Below are 18993 nucleotides of genomic sequence, written 5' to 3' on the forward strand. Positions count from 1 at the left end.
TCAGTTATTTTCAAATAGCTGAGTTAAGAAAATCTAGCAATAAGTTTAATTTTAATTGTGTCTTTGTGTTTAATCCATTTAAACAAAATAGTTTGATGTGCCCAAGAAGCCAGATAGATACCTCAGTACTGGGTGGTGATTTTCATTAACAATTTTATTTTATTATGATCATTATGTGTTTTATTTTTAAATAAAATGGATAATAAGTTCCTATTTTAAAATACACTGTGTGGGAATCATTGCTTCCATAGAGACAGATATAGTCAGACACAGATACACAAATACATATGAAAGAAATTTGACCCTTATTTATCTTGTCACTGTCATGTCTTCTTCTTACTCCTAAGTTGTCCAGTTCACAATACATACAGAGATCTCTATTACAGCAAAATGATGGAACAGCATGATCAATGTGTAGTGAAGATTCTAAGATTCACCTTAGGCATTGACGAAAACTGAGAAGACTCTTGGTGCACTGCAGGTGCCATATAGCCTGGAGATGCCCACTCTAAGTAAAAGACATGTTTTGTGTGAGAAAATGTGGTTATGGTAGAGAGTGTTGGTATGTTTGAAAATTCTCAGTATGGAGAGATTTAGAATATTTGTGCAGATAGGGCAGGTGGTTCAGAATGCTGTGACCACCGAGGAAGTGTTGCTGAACTTGTGGAACTTTTAATGAGATCACAGTATTGTTCAGGGAGCAGCACTTAAGATAGAGCTTAGAAGAATAGGAAAAGGTGAGCTCTCTAAGGCCAAGAGTGAATCTCAATATGTGTGGCTTCTCATAGACATTTTCGGAGTCCAGGAGTAAATGAGAAGTAATAGTAGCCTAAGATATGAAGGCATGGTGAGTTGTCTGATGGGTTTGGAGGAATCTTGTGTAAGAAAGATGGAGAGCATACGAAGCTGGGCTGCTCAGTGAAGAGGTGAGCCTTGTCAGTAAGCATAATATTAGCTACACATTGCCAGTAACAGTGTGTTACTATCTCTAGATAATCATCTAGAAAATCCTTTGGTTCACGGGTTTACATATTCAGTGTCATCAGAAAACATGATGACAACAAGGTGCCTCTAGAAATGATGGTATTGTGGAATAAGTTAGAAGTCAGGATTAAAAGGGGTCTTTATGACTCAGGAAATGAAGTGTTATCCACAGGCAACATGTGGAAGAGCTTGTCAACAACATCACAAGTCAAATCCAGAAATATGCCAGGGAAGGAGAAAACAAGGCTATAATTTAGAGACCTGAAATTATTAAGTGTTCTAGGTGTCATGTTCCCAAGCTGTACAAAGAAATTCATACATAGAAGCACCCAGCACCTAATTATAGACTGTCATCTATGAGCAGTGATCCAAGGTTTCTGGTCTAACTGCACCCCTAGTTTAGCTTCCTTTATTAAAAGGGAGACAAAGACATATCAAAGTCTAGGTTAAAAATCAAACTCAAATATGAGTATATCACAGATACATTCAGAAGATTGTTTCCTATTAGATTCTAGATCCTATCAACTTAAAAATAAAGATTAACTATCACAATAAATATCATAGTTTTAATGGTTGAAGGGTGTGGATAAGGATGAGTAAAGATGAATTGGGCTGATAGAAAACTTTGAAGTCCTACCTGTTAACAGCTGTACTAGTTGGACATGGAACTCCTAGCAACTAAATCTCCAAAATGCAATCCTTGGAGAAATAAAGTATCTCTAAAACAAAGCACACCATATATGGAAATAGGTACCACATTTACAGTGTTATTCTAAACAGAGTTTTCAGTACTGACTATTTTAATAAAACTTTAATGAAGATTCCTTAATTTTCATGAGGGAATATCTCTCAAAATATTGTATTTTGGTGGATATAACTCAAAAAATGCAAATGCAGTAAATCAGATCATTTGAAGAACAAATTTTAATTCCTATTGTCAGATGCACAAGGAAGATATTTTACAAACCTGAAATATGTAGAGAATCTCATATGGTTTATCTCTTCTCACAACCTCTCATTCATCAGTAAGTATTGTGCATGGAAAATAGCAAAACTGCCAACATATAAGCCACTACTTTGGATGTTCACCTGCTTGCAGTTTTCTTTCTTCATTTGGAGCCACTCCTCTCAAACAGCTCAATGGCCAAAGACGATCTGTTTGCCCATTGTGTACATGTTCCAATTGCTCAACCTTTTTTTTGAGACAAGGTTTCCCTGTGTACTTTTGGTGCCTCTCCTGGATCTCATTCTGTAGACCAGGCTGGCCTCAAACTCACAGAGATCTACCTGGCTCTGTTTCCCAAGTGCTGGGATTAAAGGCATGTGCCACCACCGCCTAGGCAAACAATTGCTCAATCTTGTAGAAATTTTTTACCCCCCTTTTCAAAAACTTGTAGAGAAAAGAACTGAAATACCACTGTCTAATTGTAACATTATTTTCTTCATGCATTCTGTTACTATGAAACTATTCTCAAAGACATGCACCTGTATTACAACATTTTATTATGGAGGAAAAGTGTGAGTGCCAGACAAGTTGGGTTAACACATTTTAGCCAAACGAATAAAACATAGTATGTTTCTTGACATATTTCAACATAGATGATACCTAATATATTAAGAATTACATAGGCTTTCTGTTTAAAAGTGAAAATTCCAAGAAATAGGTAGGTTCATGGGGCTATAGACTCCCATTACAAAGATTGAGAAAGATGTGAGTAATCACTGGAAATAAAGTGTAATTTCTTATTCAAAGATGTAGATTGATTTTTAAAGTCTCAGTTCTTTTAAAACAGTGAACTTCTCAGGGGAAGTGAGCACACAGGAAGTCTTCAGAGTACAGAAGCTACAAAGCTGCAGATACACGTAGCTTGATAACAGCTGTACCTTTTCTTCATTTAGACATACTTTTTGGGATTACCCTAGGATTTGTTGCTGGCATTGACTGAAATTAGATATTTTTTCAAATGTTAAATGATGGCAAATAAAGTTACAAATGATTAGTCTCCAAAAACATCAATATAGCAAATTATGCCGAGTTTAATAGGTAAAGACTCATAAAAAGCCAAAGTTTAAAACTGTTAGAAAAATTAAAGATGATTCAAAAACTGCTGTTAAATGATAAGGTTAAAGTTAGTATATGAAGGGAGTATGTGGATTTATTCAATGTAATTTAGAAAATATGCAAATACATGTAGAATTTAATACATTGGAAGATAAAAAAATACAATGTAACAATAGGAATTTTGCTACATGTAATATGAGATAATGAAGTGCAGACATTTAAAGTTTGGTTTGGATGATATAATGTCAGAAAGTAAAATATCTGGACTGAATAAACAGGATACCTGTTTTATCTTCTAAGATGACAAGGTACATATTTGAGGCAAGAATCACATTATTTATGAAAATAAATTGGGGGGAATAAAAAGGAAGGGGCTAATGATTACACTTTATAGTGCTTTAAATACTAGAACAATCCAAGAGCCATATGTTTGTAAAAGCAAAACCAAGAGTGCAATTTGATGATTGAGCTGCATTGTAATTGGCCCAAGATCCTCAATTTAGGAAACTAACACATTCAATTTTCAGAAGACATTTTAGTTCCAAAATGTTTTTTATTCCTACACTGATAACTATAAATTCTTTCTGGCCTTAACAAAATAATGTAGCACTTGGGGAGAAAAATGCATCCTAGTAGGCCAGCACCAGAAGCCAAGATAGAAAATACCTCAGTGGCCACCACAGCCTTGCCCCTGGTGCTTTGGTAGACAAGAAGGAAGGTGACCCAGACACTACAAAACACCAGCATGCTAAATGTTATAAACTTGGCTTCATTAAAAGTATCTGGCAGGTTTCTCACCAGGAAAGCCAGGGTGAAGCTCCCCATTGCCAGGCAGCCCAAGTATCCCAAGACACAATAAAAGGCAGTGACTGAGCCCTTGTTGCACACAATGATGATGTGATCATATTCTGAGTGTTCATCTATGTCAGTAAAAGGAGGTGATGTTCCCAGCCAGATGCCGAAGGGAATAAGTAGGATCAGAGTGCAGATGGGCACTATGAAGTTAGGTACTCTTGATATCAGGAACCACCTCATCTTTCTTCCTGGAGAGGTAACTCTGAAGGCCAGAACCACAGTAATAGTTTTGGCTAAGACAGCAGAAAGAGCTACAGTGAACATAACTGCAAATACAGTCTGCTGCAGAATGCAAGTGACTGTGTTGGGACGACCAATAAAGATCAAAGAACTAAGAAAACAGAAAGTGAGGGAGGTAAGCAGAATATAACTAAGTGTTAGATTATTAGCTTTCACAATTGGAGTGGCTCTGTGTTTCACAAAGACACCAAGAACAGAAAGTGTCAGTCCAGAGAAGCACAAGGACAAGGAGGTTAAAATCATCCCCAAGGCATCTTCATAGGATAGGAAGGTCACACTTTTTTTAATGCAGTGAATTCTCTGTGTATTGGCATATTGATTAACTCCACACCTTAAACACTGCTCCATATCTGTTGTGAAATAAAAAGGTTTGAGGGATGTTTATTAGTAAGAGACTAGGAAATGAAGAGATTTCTCAATAGACATCTCTTGTCACCAAAGGAAACCTACAGTGCTTGGAATGGTTTTCATCTAATGGAACTGTCCTGAGGGGCCCCTGTGAAAACACCAAACAATACAGGCCTACCTACCATATTTCTTACACTCTACAAACTAATAGCAAGGTCCTATTGCTGAAGACACACTGCCTAGGAAACTTGATAAAATTTGAGAAAATGATGTATTGCCTAACTAGAGCCTTCAGTCCTATTACTAACTAATATTAATGATACTGCAAATTACTGAGTCTACCAAAGGATGATGGTAAACAGTACCCTAGCTATAAACCCTTTCATCCAAAATGGTAACCTGTCTGCAAGATACATAGTTGGCAAAAATGTTGTGGTAATAATCTACCATTTTTATTCATATTTAAGGTCAACTCAATAAGAGGGAACCTATGTCTGACACTACTCATATATGTGCCCATGAACAAAAGATTAGATAGGCCATAGTTTTAGAATACCAAGCACTGCACTATAGTTTTGTTAATGCAATGCAGCAGTAAAATGACAGTAAGCATTCCGCTATACTTATATATTACTATCCTGTTCAACAATCATCAGAAATGCCTCATCTTTCAGTGGATTTGAACAAATACAAGGACCCTTAACTAAACACTTTGCAGAGAGTGAGAAAACTTAGAATGCTCAGTCCTAAGAAAATGTCCATCAAATCCTCCCCTCAGGGCTCAATGATCTCTGATGAAGAGGAAGCTGAAAGTGTCTAAAAGCCATTGCTGATGGAAGGCACAAAGGGAACAATGCCTTATAAGCACAGTAGAACTTTCACATATAAGAACTCACTCTGTTGTTGTATGTATAAGACTGACATGACTTTAAGCAAGATCGGGTTCCATGATGATAGGGGAAGTGGACACAAGCATCCATACATAGTCTAGAAGTTATCTTCAATTAATAATTTCTCATGAAGGAAAAATTAATTTTCTTAAACAGAGTCTTATTGAGTATACACACCATATTTAAGTGCAGGTCTTATGCCCATCAATAAATGAATAACACAAAACAATGTATTTTTTAGCTTTTGTTTTATTTAAATTTTTGTTTTGCTTTGTTGTTTTTTTTTTTAATCTCACAATGCTTTTTCTGGGGTTTTATCTTTTTCATTTTTTATTTTTGTCTCATAGGTATTTTGCTTGTATATCATGGTTTCTGATTCAGTTCCTTTATGGAATTTATCAGTGTGTGAATATGTGTGTCTCTACATGTTCTTGGGCATTTTTATGACTCCATTTTTCTATTTATTTGTTTGTTCTGTCTTACTCTGTTTTCTTTAGTTTTTTTCTTCTGTTGTATTTTATTTTATTTTCTATTCCTCTTTATTTTCTAATGAAAGAGAAAAAGAAAAGTGTAAATTTGATGAGTAGAGAAGTGGAGAGGATCTGAAAGGAGTTGGAAGAGGAAAAAAAACACAATCAGAATTTATTGCCTGAAAAAATATATTTCCAATACAGTGAACTTTACTTTTGTAATTTTTAATCTAAAAGGGCTGAAAATCAATATAAAAATTACATACCAAAATTAAGCAAACAATTAGCTTATGCAATTAATGAAACTAAATACTGTTAGAATTTATATTGGAAAGAGAAACTGAATAGTTTCACATTGAATTTTACAGTTTCAGAATATTATATATATTTTTTCCATTTTTTCTTATTAAGAAATTTTCTCCTCACTCTATATACTACCCACAGATCCCACCTCCTCCGATCTCCCAGTCCTCCCTCCCAAGCCACAACCAAAACCCAACAAAAATCATAACAAAATTAGAACTAGAGAAAAATTTCAATGGAATCTTTTAAATACAAAAGATTCTGGAGCCATATACTTTAACTTTCAAAACACCACAGTTGCCATGCAAAACTATCTGCGTATTTGAAGGACAAAGAAAAAACTTTTCAAAATATTAACAGTCTTAGTGTGCATGAAATCTTTAGCCTGTTCTATAGAGAATATTAGAATTAATGTTGTAGGCTGAAGAAACTAATTAGCATATTAAAGAGGGTATACAATAAAGTAAATTTATAATTATTGAAGTAAAAAAGTATGACTAAGGACATAAATAGTACAAAATCATGAACACTACAGTGATCCACTCACATTTTTCTGTAACTTTAAATGTTAAAAGATTCAATTCCCCAACCAATAGACACGGGAAAGTTAAATCCATTAAGAAACAAAAGACATACTTTCATTTATCAAGAAGAAATTCAACTTGTCTTCAAATTGGACATCACCATAGAATTAAATGATTTAAAAAACAATTCCAATCAAATGAGACCAGGAAACAAGCTGGTGTCACTCTTTTAAAATCTGACAAAATGGCTTTCAAACAAATTTAATCAGAATACATTAAATAGAATACTTCATTCTAGTCACAGGAACAATAAGCCAAGAATTCATTACAGTCCTATGCATATGATATCCATACACTGACACAACCAATTTCTAAAATAACATTTTACTATAAATCAAGATGCTGATTAACTCCAATTCAGTATTATTGGTTTCAATATTTTGCCTTGTCAAACACAAGATCATCTAGGCAAAAATAAATGGAGAGACACAAGAACTAAATGACACTATACATCAAATGTATCTCACATATACTCCAACCAAACACTAAAGAATATACATTGCATCCAGCAGCCCATAGAACTTTCTATGAAAGAGATGACAATTCACATATATTTATAACACAAAAAAAGCCAATAATAAAATAAAATTTCAATAACTCCATTGACTCTGTTCATAATATAAATTTTGAAACAAACAGCAAAAGAACATCTAGAAATTATGTAAACTGTTAGAGGTTCTATTATACACGAAGAAAAATGTGTTAAAAAGTAAACAACATGGAAAGTTAAGTTTCTGGAAACAGAAAAGCATACACACCCATCCATACAGAAAGCAATAGAAGGAAAATTCCAACCTAAGGAAGTCAGATACACCCTCGAAACACAGGCAATAGATAAAGGCACAGCAGTAAACCCCAACAAAGAGAAGGACAAACACATTACCACCAAAAAATAACAGAAATGAACAATCACTGGTCATTAATATCCCTCAATATCAATGGACTTAATTCACCTATAAAAAGACATAGGCTTACAGAATGGATATGAAAGCAGGACCCGTCTTTCTGCTGCATACAAGAAACACATCTCAAATTCAAAGATAGACACTACCTAAAAATAAAAGGCTGGGAAAAGATTTTCCAATCAAACGGTCTTAAGAAACAAGCAGGTGTAGCCATCCTGATATCCAGCAAAATAGACTTCAAACTAAAATCAATCAAAAGAGATCAAGAAGGGTATTATATACTCATCACAGGAAAGATCCACCAAAATTGTGTCTCAATTATGAACATTTATGCCCCAAACACAAAGGCACCCACATATGTAAAAGAAACATTACTAAAGCTTAAATCACATATAAAACCCCACACATTAATAGTGGGAGACCTCAACACCCCACTTTCACCACAGGACAGATCTCCCAAATCAAAACTTAACAGAGAAATAAAGGACTTAACTGATGTCATGACTCAAATGGACTTAATCGATATCTACAGAACATTCCATCCTAAGAAAAAAAAATATACCTTCTTCTCAGCTCCCCATGGAACCTTCTCTAAAGTCAACAACATACTTGGCCACAAAACAAATCTAAACAGATACAAAACAATTGGAATAACCTCCTGTGTTCTATCAGACCACCATGGTCTAAAATTAGACTTCAACAGCAACAAAAACTGCAGAAAACCTACAATCTCATGGAAACTGAATAATACTCAACTGAATCACCAATGGGTTAAGGAAGAAATAAAGAAAGAAATTAAAGACTTCCTAGAGATCAACGAAAATGAAGATACCACATACCCAAACCTATGAGACACTATGAAAGCAGTACTTAGAGGAAAATTCATAGCACTAAATGCCCACATAAATAAGTTGGAGAAATCTCACACTAGTGACTTAACAGCACACCTGAAAGCTCTAGGACAAGAAGAAGCAAAGTCTCCCAGGAAAAATAGATACCAGGAAATTATCAAAGTGAGAGCTGAAATCAATAAAATAGAATCAAAGAGAACAATACGAAAAATTAATGAAAAAAAGAGTTGGTTCTTTGAGAAAATCAACAAGATAGACAAGTCCTTATCCAAACTAACCAAAAGACAGAGAGAGAGCATCCAAATCAACAAAATCAGAAACAAAAAGAGGGACATAACAACAGACATTGAAGAAATCCAGAGAATCATCAGGTCATACTTCAAAAACCTCTACTCCACAAAACTGGAAAACCTAAAAGAAATGGATAACTTTCTGGATAGGTGCCACATACCTAAGTTAAATCAAGAGCAGATAAACTGTTTATATAGTCCAATAACCCCTAAGGAAATAGAAACAGTCATTAAAAGTCTCCCAACCAAAAAAAGTCCAGGACCAGATGGTTTCAGCGCAGAATTCTACCAGATCTTCAAGCAAGAGTTAATACCAATACTCTCTAAATTGTTCCACACAATAGAAACAGAAGGAACATTACCAAACTCCTTCTATGAGGCTACAATTATCCTGACTCCTAAACCAAACAAGGATACAACAAAGGAAGAGAACTACAGACCGATCTCCCTCATGAACATTGATGCAAAAATACTCAATAAAATACTGGCAAACAGACTCCAAGAACACATCAAAACAATTATCCACCATGATCAAGTAGGCTTCATTCCAGGGATGCAAGGGTGGTTCAACATACGAAAGTCCGTCAATGTAATACACCATATAAACAAACTCAAAGAAAAAACCACATGATCATCTCACTGGATGCAGAAAAGGCATTTGACAAAATCCAACACCCCTTCATGATAAAGGTCTTGGAGCGATCAGGAATACAGGGAACATACCTAAACATAATAAAGGCAATTTACAGCAAGCCAACAGCCAACATCAAATTAAATGGAAAGAAACTCAAAGCAATTCCACTAAAATCAGGAATGAGGCAAGGCTGTCCGCTCTCCCCATACTTATTCAATATAGTACCTGAAGTTCTAGCCAGAGCAATAAGACAACATAAGGAGATTAAGGGGATACAAATTGGAAAGGAAGAAGTCAAGCTTTCCCTATTTGCAGATGACACAATAGTATACTTGAGCGACTCCAAAGATTCCACCAGGGAACTGATACAGCTTATAAACACCTTCAGCAACATAGCAGGATACAAGATCAAGTCAAAAAAATCAGTAGCCCTCCTATATACAATGGATAAAGAAGCTGAGAAGGAAATCAGAGATACATCACCCTTTACAATAGCCACAAATGACATAAAATACCTTGGGGTAACACTAACCAAGCAAGTGAAGGACCTATATGACAAGAACTTTAAGTCCCTGAAAAAAGAAATTGAAGAAGATGTCAGAAAATGGAAAGATCTCCCATGCTCATGGATAGGCAGGACTAACATAGTAAAAATGGCAATCTTACCAAAAGCAATCTGCAGATTCAATGCAATCCCCATCAAAATACCAACACAATTCTTCACAGACCTGGAAAGAATAATACTCAACTTCATATGGAAAAACAAAAAACCCAGGATAGCCAAAGGAATCTTGTACAATAACACAACCTCTGGAGGCATCACGATCCCTGACTTCAAGCTCTACTATAGAGCTACAGTAATAAAAACAGCTTGGTACTGGCATAAAAACCAACATGTGGACAAATGGAATCAAATTGAAGACCCTGACATTAATCTGCACACCTATGAACATATAATTTTTGACAAAGAAGCCAAAAGTGCACAATGGAAAACAGAAAACATCTTCAACAAATGGTGCTGGCATAACTGGATGTCAACTTGTAGAAGATTGCAAATAGATCCATATCTGTCACCATGCACAAAACTTAAGTCCAGGTGGATCAAAGACCTCAACATAAATCCAGTTACTCTGAAACTGATAGAATAGAAAGTAGGAAGTAGTCCTGAATGCATTGGCACTGGAGATCACCTCCTAAATATAACACCACTAGCACAGACACTGTGAGCAACAATTAATAAATGGGACCTTTTGAAACTGAGAAGTTTTTGTAGGGCAAAGGACATGGTCAATAAGATAAAACAACAGCCTGCAGAATGGCAAAAGATCTTCACCAACTCCACATCTGACAAAGGGCTGATATTCAGAATATATAAAGAACTCAAGAAACAAGACATCAAAATAACTAACAATGTGATTTAAAAATGGGCTATAGAACTAAACAGGGAATTCTCAACAGAAGAATTTCAAATGGCCAAAAGACATTTAAGGAATTGCTCAGATAATCCTTAGTCATCAGGGAAATGCAAATCACAATTACTCTGGTATACCATTACACCTGTCAGAATGGATAAGATCAAAAACACTGAAGACAGCTTATGCTGGAGAGGATGTGGAGCAATGGGGACACTCCTACACTGTTGGTGGGAATACAAACTTGTAAACCACTTTGGAAATCAGTTTGTTGGTTTCTCAGAAAATTGGAAATCATTCTTCCTCAAGATCCAGCTACACCACTTTTGGGCATATGACCAAAAATTGCTCAATCATACAACAGGAACACATGCTCAACTATATGCATAGCAGCATTATTTGTAATAGTCAGAACCTGGAAACAGCCTATATGCCCCTCAACTGATGAATGAATAAAGAAAATGTGGTATATATACACAATGGAGTACTACTCAGCAGAGAAAAACAGTGACATCATGAAGTTTGCAGCAGGCAAATGTATGGAACTAGAAAATATCACCTAAGTGATATAACCCAGACTTAGAAGTACAAATATAGTATGTACTCTCTCATAAGTGGATACTAGATGCAAAGCAAAAGATAACCAGACTGCAACCCACAGCTCCTGGGAGGCTAGCTAGTAAGGAGGACCCTAGGAATGATGCCAGGATTGTCCAGCAATGGAGAAGTGAATGAGATCTACATGGGCAAACTGGGAGGAAGGGGGGGTAATGGAGGGCAACAGATAGGGGAATGAGAGCCTAGGCAAATGAGTGATTCAAGTTAGAATGGGAACAGAGTGGGAGAACAAGGAAAGAGATACCATGAAAAATGATGGCACCATGGGGGTATGGAGAAGCAGAGTGCTAGGGAGGTTCCCAGAAATCCACAAAGATGACTTCACCATAGACTACTGGCAATGGTTGAGAGGATGCCTGAGCTGACCTACTCTGGCAATCAGATGGCTGAATACACTAACTGTCATCATAGATCCCCCATCCAGTTACTGAAAGAAGCAGATTCAGAGATCCACGGCCTCAGTCATGATCCCAGGTGGAGCTCCAGGAGTCCAATCAACAAGAAAGAGGAAGGATTCTTTGAGCAAGAGATATTGAGACCATGATTGGAAAAAGTACAGAGACAACTAGCCAAACTAGTGGAATCACATGAACTGTGGACCAATAGCTGAGGAGCCCCCATGGTACTGTACTAAGCCCACTGGATAAGTGAGACAGTTGTTTAGCTTGAAATGTTTAAGGGGCTCCCAGGCAGTGGGAATGGGACCCATCCCTATTTCATTAGCTGGCTTTTGGAGCTTAGTGCCTATTGTGGGACACTTTGCCCAGCCTTGGTGCAGGGAGGAGGGGCTTGGATCTGCCTCACCTGAGTGTACCAGGCTCTGCTGACTCACCATGGGAGACCTTGCCTTGGAGAAAGTGGGAATTGGGGTGATTTGTGGGGGAGTGCTGGAGGGTGGAAGGAGGAAGGACAAGGGAATCTGTGGTTGGTGTGTAAAATGAGTAGAAAACATCTTAATAAAAAATATAAATAAATAAATATAAATAAATACAGATTAATAATTAGTCTTCTATGATAATCAAACTTACAGTCATGTTAGTTAAGTTTCCTAGGCATACATAGATATAATTCAATTAGGTAGGTAATCTTCAAATACTTCAAAGACCTATAGAATACGGCATTTGAAATGTTTTAAAAACTTAGACTTTCCTGGACAATGAGATGTATCTGCTCCTGGCAGGACTGATTTACTTCAGAGGGGAGGATGGGTATCAAAGACACTCCATGTGGTGTTTGTCTTTTTCTTGGCAAAGATAGCCATTTGGGCAAAAAACTGTTCTTGCCTGGACTGCTTGACAAAATGTTGCATTGACTGGACATGAAGGACCCATAGAAAGGTAACCACTGACCTTTGCAAGGCAAAATGGTCCTTCAAGTTCCTGCTTCGCAGAAAAAACAGTCAGATATTCTGTAGGACACAGAGAGAAGTGACTGAGAGACTATAGACTTATGGGCTGAAGATGGATGCCCCAACATTGCAGAAGTACTTTGGGTGACTATCCTGGCAGCCATCTGTCTCTGTCATTCAAGATTTTGGAAAGTTGCTTACAATGCTCTTCCTGTTTACTTAGGCAATATTGTATCCTTCTGGGGTCTTTGATGTAGTTGAAGACTAGATAGTTATAATTATGGTTTTCCTTGGGTATGATAAGAGATAAGGTAGATATGAAACCTTGGACTCACAAATATAGGATAAATAAAATAATTTCTTTATGCTTGCCAAATATAAAGAGACTAGATATTGTAAATGTAGTTCTTTCTTGATAACTGTTTTGTTATATAATTTTACTACGTTAAAACTAAAACTTTCCTTTTTAATTAAACAGAAAAGGGGAAATGCTGTGGGATAATGCTTTTGTATACTGGTTTAATAAAATGCTGATTGACCAGTAGCCAGGCAGGAAGTATAAGTGGGATCAGCAGACAAGAAGAATTCTGGGAAGTTGAAGGCAGAGCAGGAGATGCCTGTCCACTGTCCAGGGAGCAGCATTTAATGGTATGCAAGTAAGCTGAGGAACACATGGCAATATATAGATGAATGGAAATGGGCTGAGTTTAAATGGAACAGCTAGTCAGTGGTAGGCCTGAGCTAATGGCTGAGCAGTTTTAATTAATATAAGCCTCTATGTGTTTACTTGTGTCCAAATGGCTTTGGAACTAGCAGGTGACAGAGATTTGTCCTAACCACAGGCAAGGCAGGACAGAGGAAAACCTCCAGCTATATAAAACCACTATTCCAATTCATGTTTTGGATACCTTATAGCAGATTCTAACCAAATAAGTCCACCTTATACCTTCCTCCACATGACTTTCTTAGCCCCCAGATCCAGATAAAGCCCAGCATCCATTGTCCTGGCCTATTCTAGACAACCCATCTATGTTACTCCAATGTTCATTGTCTAAACACAACCCACACTTCCTTCCCACAGACTCTCTCTCTCTCTCTCTCTAATTATATGTATATATTTAATTATAAATTTATATTTTTATAATATATATAATTTATAATTATATATTTATATATTTATAAATATATATTTAATAAATATATATATTTAATCTTGAATACCACACCAAAACTCTTTGCCCAGATAGATCCTACACATCTTGTTTCCATTTCTGGACATATGAGACTGCTTGATCCTCCCCTTCACATAAAATCCATTGTCCTGGCCTAGACTGGAGAACACTGCTTGGCACTATATCCATACTCTGTCCACAGATAAGTACATATATTCCAAATGCCAGCCCAATGTACTGTACCGATCTCATTTCACTTCACTTAAGCCATCTCCAACCTTTATGGCCAACCCAAACTGCATATCTTATATTCTCTTCCATCCTACCGTGTCTATATCAGTCAGTGAAATGACAAAATTATTCTACATATACTGATCTCATCATAAAAATATAAATAAAATAAAAAGATCAAAAGAGTATTTCACTTTCTGTGAATTCATCATCCTAACAGAAATGGTCTCCCACAAGGATTAACCAGATGAAACACGGGACAAAGAATTTGAAAGAACAATCACAAATACCATCAAAGAATTAAAGGAGTTAAAGAATTAAATGCAGGTGGGAGATTCAACTAATTTTTAAACAAACAAGACAACACAAGAATTCTAGTCTCCTGGCAAACACAATGGTATCTTCTCCAAAAATATAATTATCAATACAGAGTTGTGCTTCTGTTTTGTACATCATGCATTTTTGTTCTCTCATCTTAATTATAGATTTTTAAAATAAATAACTAAATACAGGTAAAGTTATTTGGTTTTGCAGATATTTTCTAATACTTCTCCATTTCTTAGATTTCAAGAGGAATAATAATTAGATCAGATAATTGTGTCCATAATGTTTATACTTACTTGTTTCATTAGAAATTTCATTTTCTGGGCAAGGGGTACAATCAAAGCAACAAATAGCCTTTCCTTCCACATGTGATTTCCTGAATCCAGGATGACAACTCTCACTGCATAGTGATTGCGGGGTCTGAAGAAAATCAGAGATACACTAGTAATTTCTCCATTATTCATGCAACTAACAATAAATATTATGACTCAATGAACAGCAACTCTTCAATATAGCATTGTGTTTTTCAGTAACACTGATTCATTAAAGGCTGTTCTTGTTCATGGCCTAAAGACAGTGCTCTAATCATGATACTCTCTGAGAACTGGTGGAAACTGTAAGATTTGGATCCTGATAAATGCAAGTTTTCATTAAATTGATGCTTTGGGTGTGGATATTTTGAACCTGGTACCAGATGTTTTTCACTTGCTACTTGACTATCATGTGGAGAATAATCTCCTCTGACATACTTCCACTGTAATACCACCTACCATACATGAAAAACATCAATAAATAACTATGGGACAGAACCCACCTACACTATGCATGTTCTTACAGGTTCAGTTCTTTGAACAATTTTATAGTGATAAATGTTAATGAAGAAAATGTACATGGATTTTATGAAAAACATAAATCTTATGCAAAGATTGACAAATGCACAAGATCAATTCTATCAGTATGAACAAAAATTGCTTAAATTATAATTGAAAAATGTACCTTGTAGGCCTAAACAGAGCAACCAGAAATCAAGAATAATAAGACCAAGAATATGATGCTAGTTACTTGTTTGTAGTAATTGAAAATGTTATGTTAGCTTCCACCAACCTCTGTAAATCCTAAGGCCCATTCTATCATGTCCTCATGTAAGGACAACTGCTGACCAGGTAGAGCAAATGGAGAAAATTTTCCCACTTTCAATATGTGTACAAAATTTGTTGGAACATGGCAATAGTTGAGGATATCGTATTCTGCTGCAGATTTTCTTTTCTCATCCAAAATCAGTTGGTTAGAATCCAAATGGTAAGACTGAATATTTCTTATAAAGAAGTGCAGCTAGGAGAGATGAATGGTTCAGGTTAACACAGAAAGCATCATGTGTGAAAGCTTTTCATCTCTTATATTCATTATATCACAATATAGATTTAGCATAGCAATAAATAAAACATATCAAGTTCAATAGGTTCAATGGTATGAGAAACCAAAATATCATAATATTTTAAGTTCTGTAAGATGAGACAAAATATACTATGAATCAGAACAAAATTAACTGTTGTTCATCCAGTCCTCAATAGTGTAGTGAAAGCTTCATATATCCAAAGATGATCTTGATATACATAATGCCATAAGTATGCTCACATAGTTATTATTACATAAAGTCCATTTTAAAAGATAATTTATATACAATACCCATGTTTTCTCAGCAACATTTAGTCATTCCTACAGTTAGGTTGTATATTGTCATCTCTTAAGGAATTCCTAGTCAAATCATCATTTTTATGTAGAAAATATTTTCTGTGGAAGATATAGAACTTATTTAAATTAAATAACTAAACCATACTATGTTGGAGGGGGCAAAGAACAACGGATGTGGATGATGACACCATGCTAGGAAAGATTAATTCAATTCTCAGAACCCACAAAGTAAAGGAAGAAATGACTCTCACAATTTGGCATCTGATTTCCTTGTGAGTGCTGTAAAAACCCAGTTCCATATGTACATTGGTGAAGTCACATACACAGACACACAAAAAACACACACATGTAAATTTTACAAAAAACAAAATGAGAATGTTGACTTAAAATGCATTTTCTGTCTCATGCTGGTCCTTTGTTCTTCAATATGATATCATTAGCAGTCTTATTCTGACTTACTGCAAAGTGAAAAAGGAGTTTTTTTCTAAGGTTTCTATAAAAACATATCCTAAACTGCTGACTTTCTGTCCCATGAATTCTTTCTTTAGAAAATTATTGTTCTTATAATTTATGCCATCCAAAAAATGTCCATTACCTTCCAGGGGAAATGAACCAGTTCCTTTACACCATCTAATCCCTGAAATTCTACTTGGTGAAGTAATATCTCATGAAGAATATGAGCCACTGCATACACAGCATTGTATAGGTTGTAACTCTCCTCACTTATGGCCATATCAATAACTGGATAAGATAACATTTCCAAGGAAGAATTGAGTGGACAGTTCTCCAGCATAGTACAGTCATACTTAGAAAATGAGCAGGCAAAAAAAGAAAAACCAGAATATAGCTAAGTAAATGTCATTAGGGTATTTAGAGGGGTTAACAGTATGGATAAATTTTCTAAAACCTGAGATTTCCTTATGGTGGTGTGAAAACATGAGAGAACCATGAGATGGGTGAAGAAATATACTCCATTGTATTTTGGAAGAATGATATGGTGAGGCCATGACCCAAACTTTTTGTGTCGTTAAAGATTTTTCTACCACGTGAAAGAATGTGATCAGAGAATCAGAGTCAAAATAGACTATAATCACATTTACTGATGATTTCAAGATCTGATGATGATACGACCAGGAATTTGGAGATACTGACAATTCACTGATTGATATAATTTCCACAAAGGCCACACAGATACTGTTCATGTCCATTTCTGTTCTAAAGTCTGACCAAAACTGAATGCTTCTTTCATCTTCTGAGATATACAGCCCCACCCAGTTCCAGTGGAAATGAATCAGTAAAGAGATCATAGCATGGGCCAGAAATGTGTCTTTTGGTGCCATCTGATATAAAGAAGTTAAATGGATATTGCCACTAAGGATGGGGTCATGACGCCCAAAGGTGAGCTAAGAGAATAATAATATGTTAATTATAATTAATTATAACTTAATAATAATAAGTTAATAATAATATGAAGATGAGTCTTATACAATTATGAGATCTTATTTGCACTACACAATAGCTGTTTTGGGAAGGAAGATTGACTTACCTCACAGTTATAGTGACCTTCCTATTCCTCAGCTTTTTTTGGAATATTAATAAGTAGACTCATATTCTGAAACATACATTGTCTTTTACAACCTCTACCACCAGTCTATTCCTAATAAAGACCACTGAGCAAGTAACTTTAAACATAATTTTTGCATGATGCATGAATTCAGTCTCTATTTTTCATTTTCCTCATGAATATGTCATTATCACTGAATGAGTAATCAATTCATTTCACTCTATGCCTACAATACTCACCTGTGGAAATTTGTACAGCTCAAGCAATGATCCAATAAGAGCAGAGGTTGTCCATGATGGTCCTGTAAACATTATTACAGATTTTCTCTCTTTCCTACAGTTGTAATTAGGAATCATTGTGTCAATACCTGATAGCCACTTTAAAGAAATATATGTTGTGTTTACATCAAGAAAAGGGACATTATGGACATCAAATCCCAAAGTTATGTTGGGTAAAATATGGGGGCTTCTGTTGATCTCTTCAATGGCAAAGAGGAAAGACAGGAAAAACAGATAGGTCTTGGCCTTGAACCTATGAAGATGAGAAGAAATAATTTAGAGGAAGGAACAAGTCATGATTTCATTTAATAAGTTTATACTCATCAATCTACCAATTTACTATACTGAATTTTTAATTACTGACATTTATTAATTATACAAAACAATGGATTTTATCATTAGAGATCATATGTATTTCTAATATAATTTGATCATTTTCATCCTGTTATTAGCAAAATACTGGTTCCTGTCCTATGGTTCCATTTCATCTACTGTAAGTTCTCTTTATACTGTGCTGTATTATCTCTATTATATTAAATTTAATCATTAATGTTACATGTATACATACTTATAACTATATGGCTACAACATGCTGATTCCATTTAGTTTTGCTCATAAATATATATATATATTAGGTATTATTAGTATATATTTGATATTGGATAAACAATTTAAACAATTATACTGCTCATTCTTGTTGAAGATTGATTATCCTTCTCTTGGTATTCCTAATACCCTGTAGGAAAAGGACTAGGTATTTATGATATTTCCTCCATTCATGTGGCTTTATCTACTAGTGCTACTACTACTCAAGACTACCACACCATCAAGAATTCACTTGAACAGCTTTCCTGTCCTGTGTAGAGAACATAATCTCATAGGAGATGTCCTCATCCACTGTCTTCTAGAATATTTCTAACCCCTCTTCCATGATGTTT

At 35.5% G+C, this 18993-nt stretch overlaps 1 pseudogene; it reads right to left on the reverse strand.

Annotated features, from left to right (window-relative positions):
- Positions 1 to 3562: 3562 nt before the first annotated feature.
- Positions 3563 to 18993, reverse strand: part of LOC128116081 (vomeronasal type-2 receptor 116-like) — an 80356-nt pseudogene continuing 64925 nt past the window's right edge.

The sequence above is a fragment of the Peromyscus californicus genome, unplaced genomic scaffold, assembly GCF_007827085.1.
Source record: "Peromyscus californicus insignis strain IS unplaced genomic scaffold, ASM782708v3 Scaffold_1__1_contigs__length_55948999, whole genome shotgun sequence".
Lineage (NCBI taxonomy): Eukaryota > Metazoa > Chordata > Mammalia > Rodentia > Cricetidae > Peromyscus > Peromyscus californicus.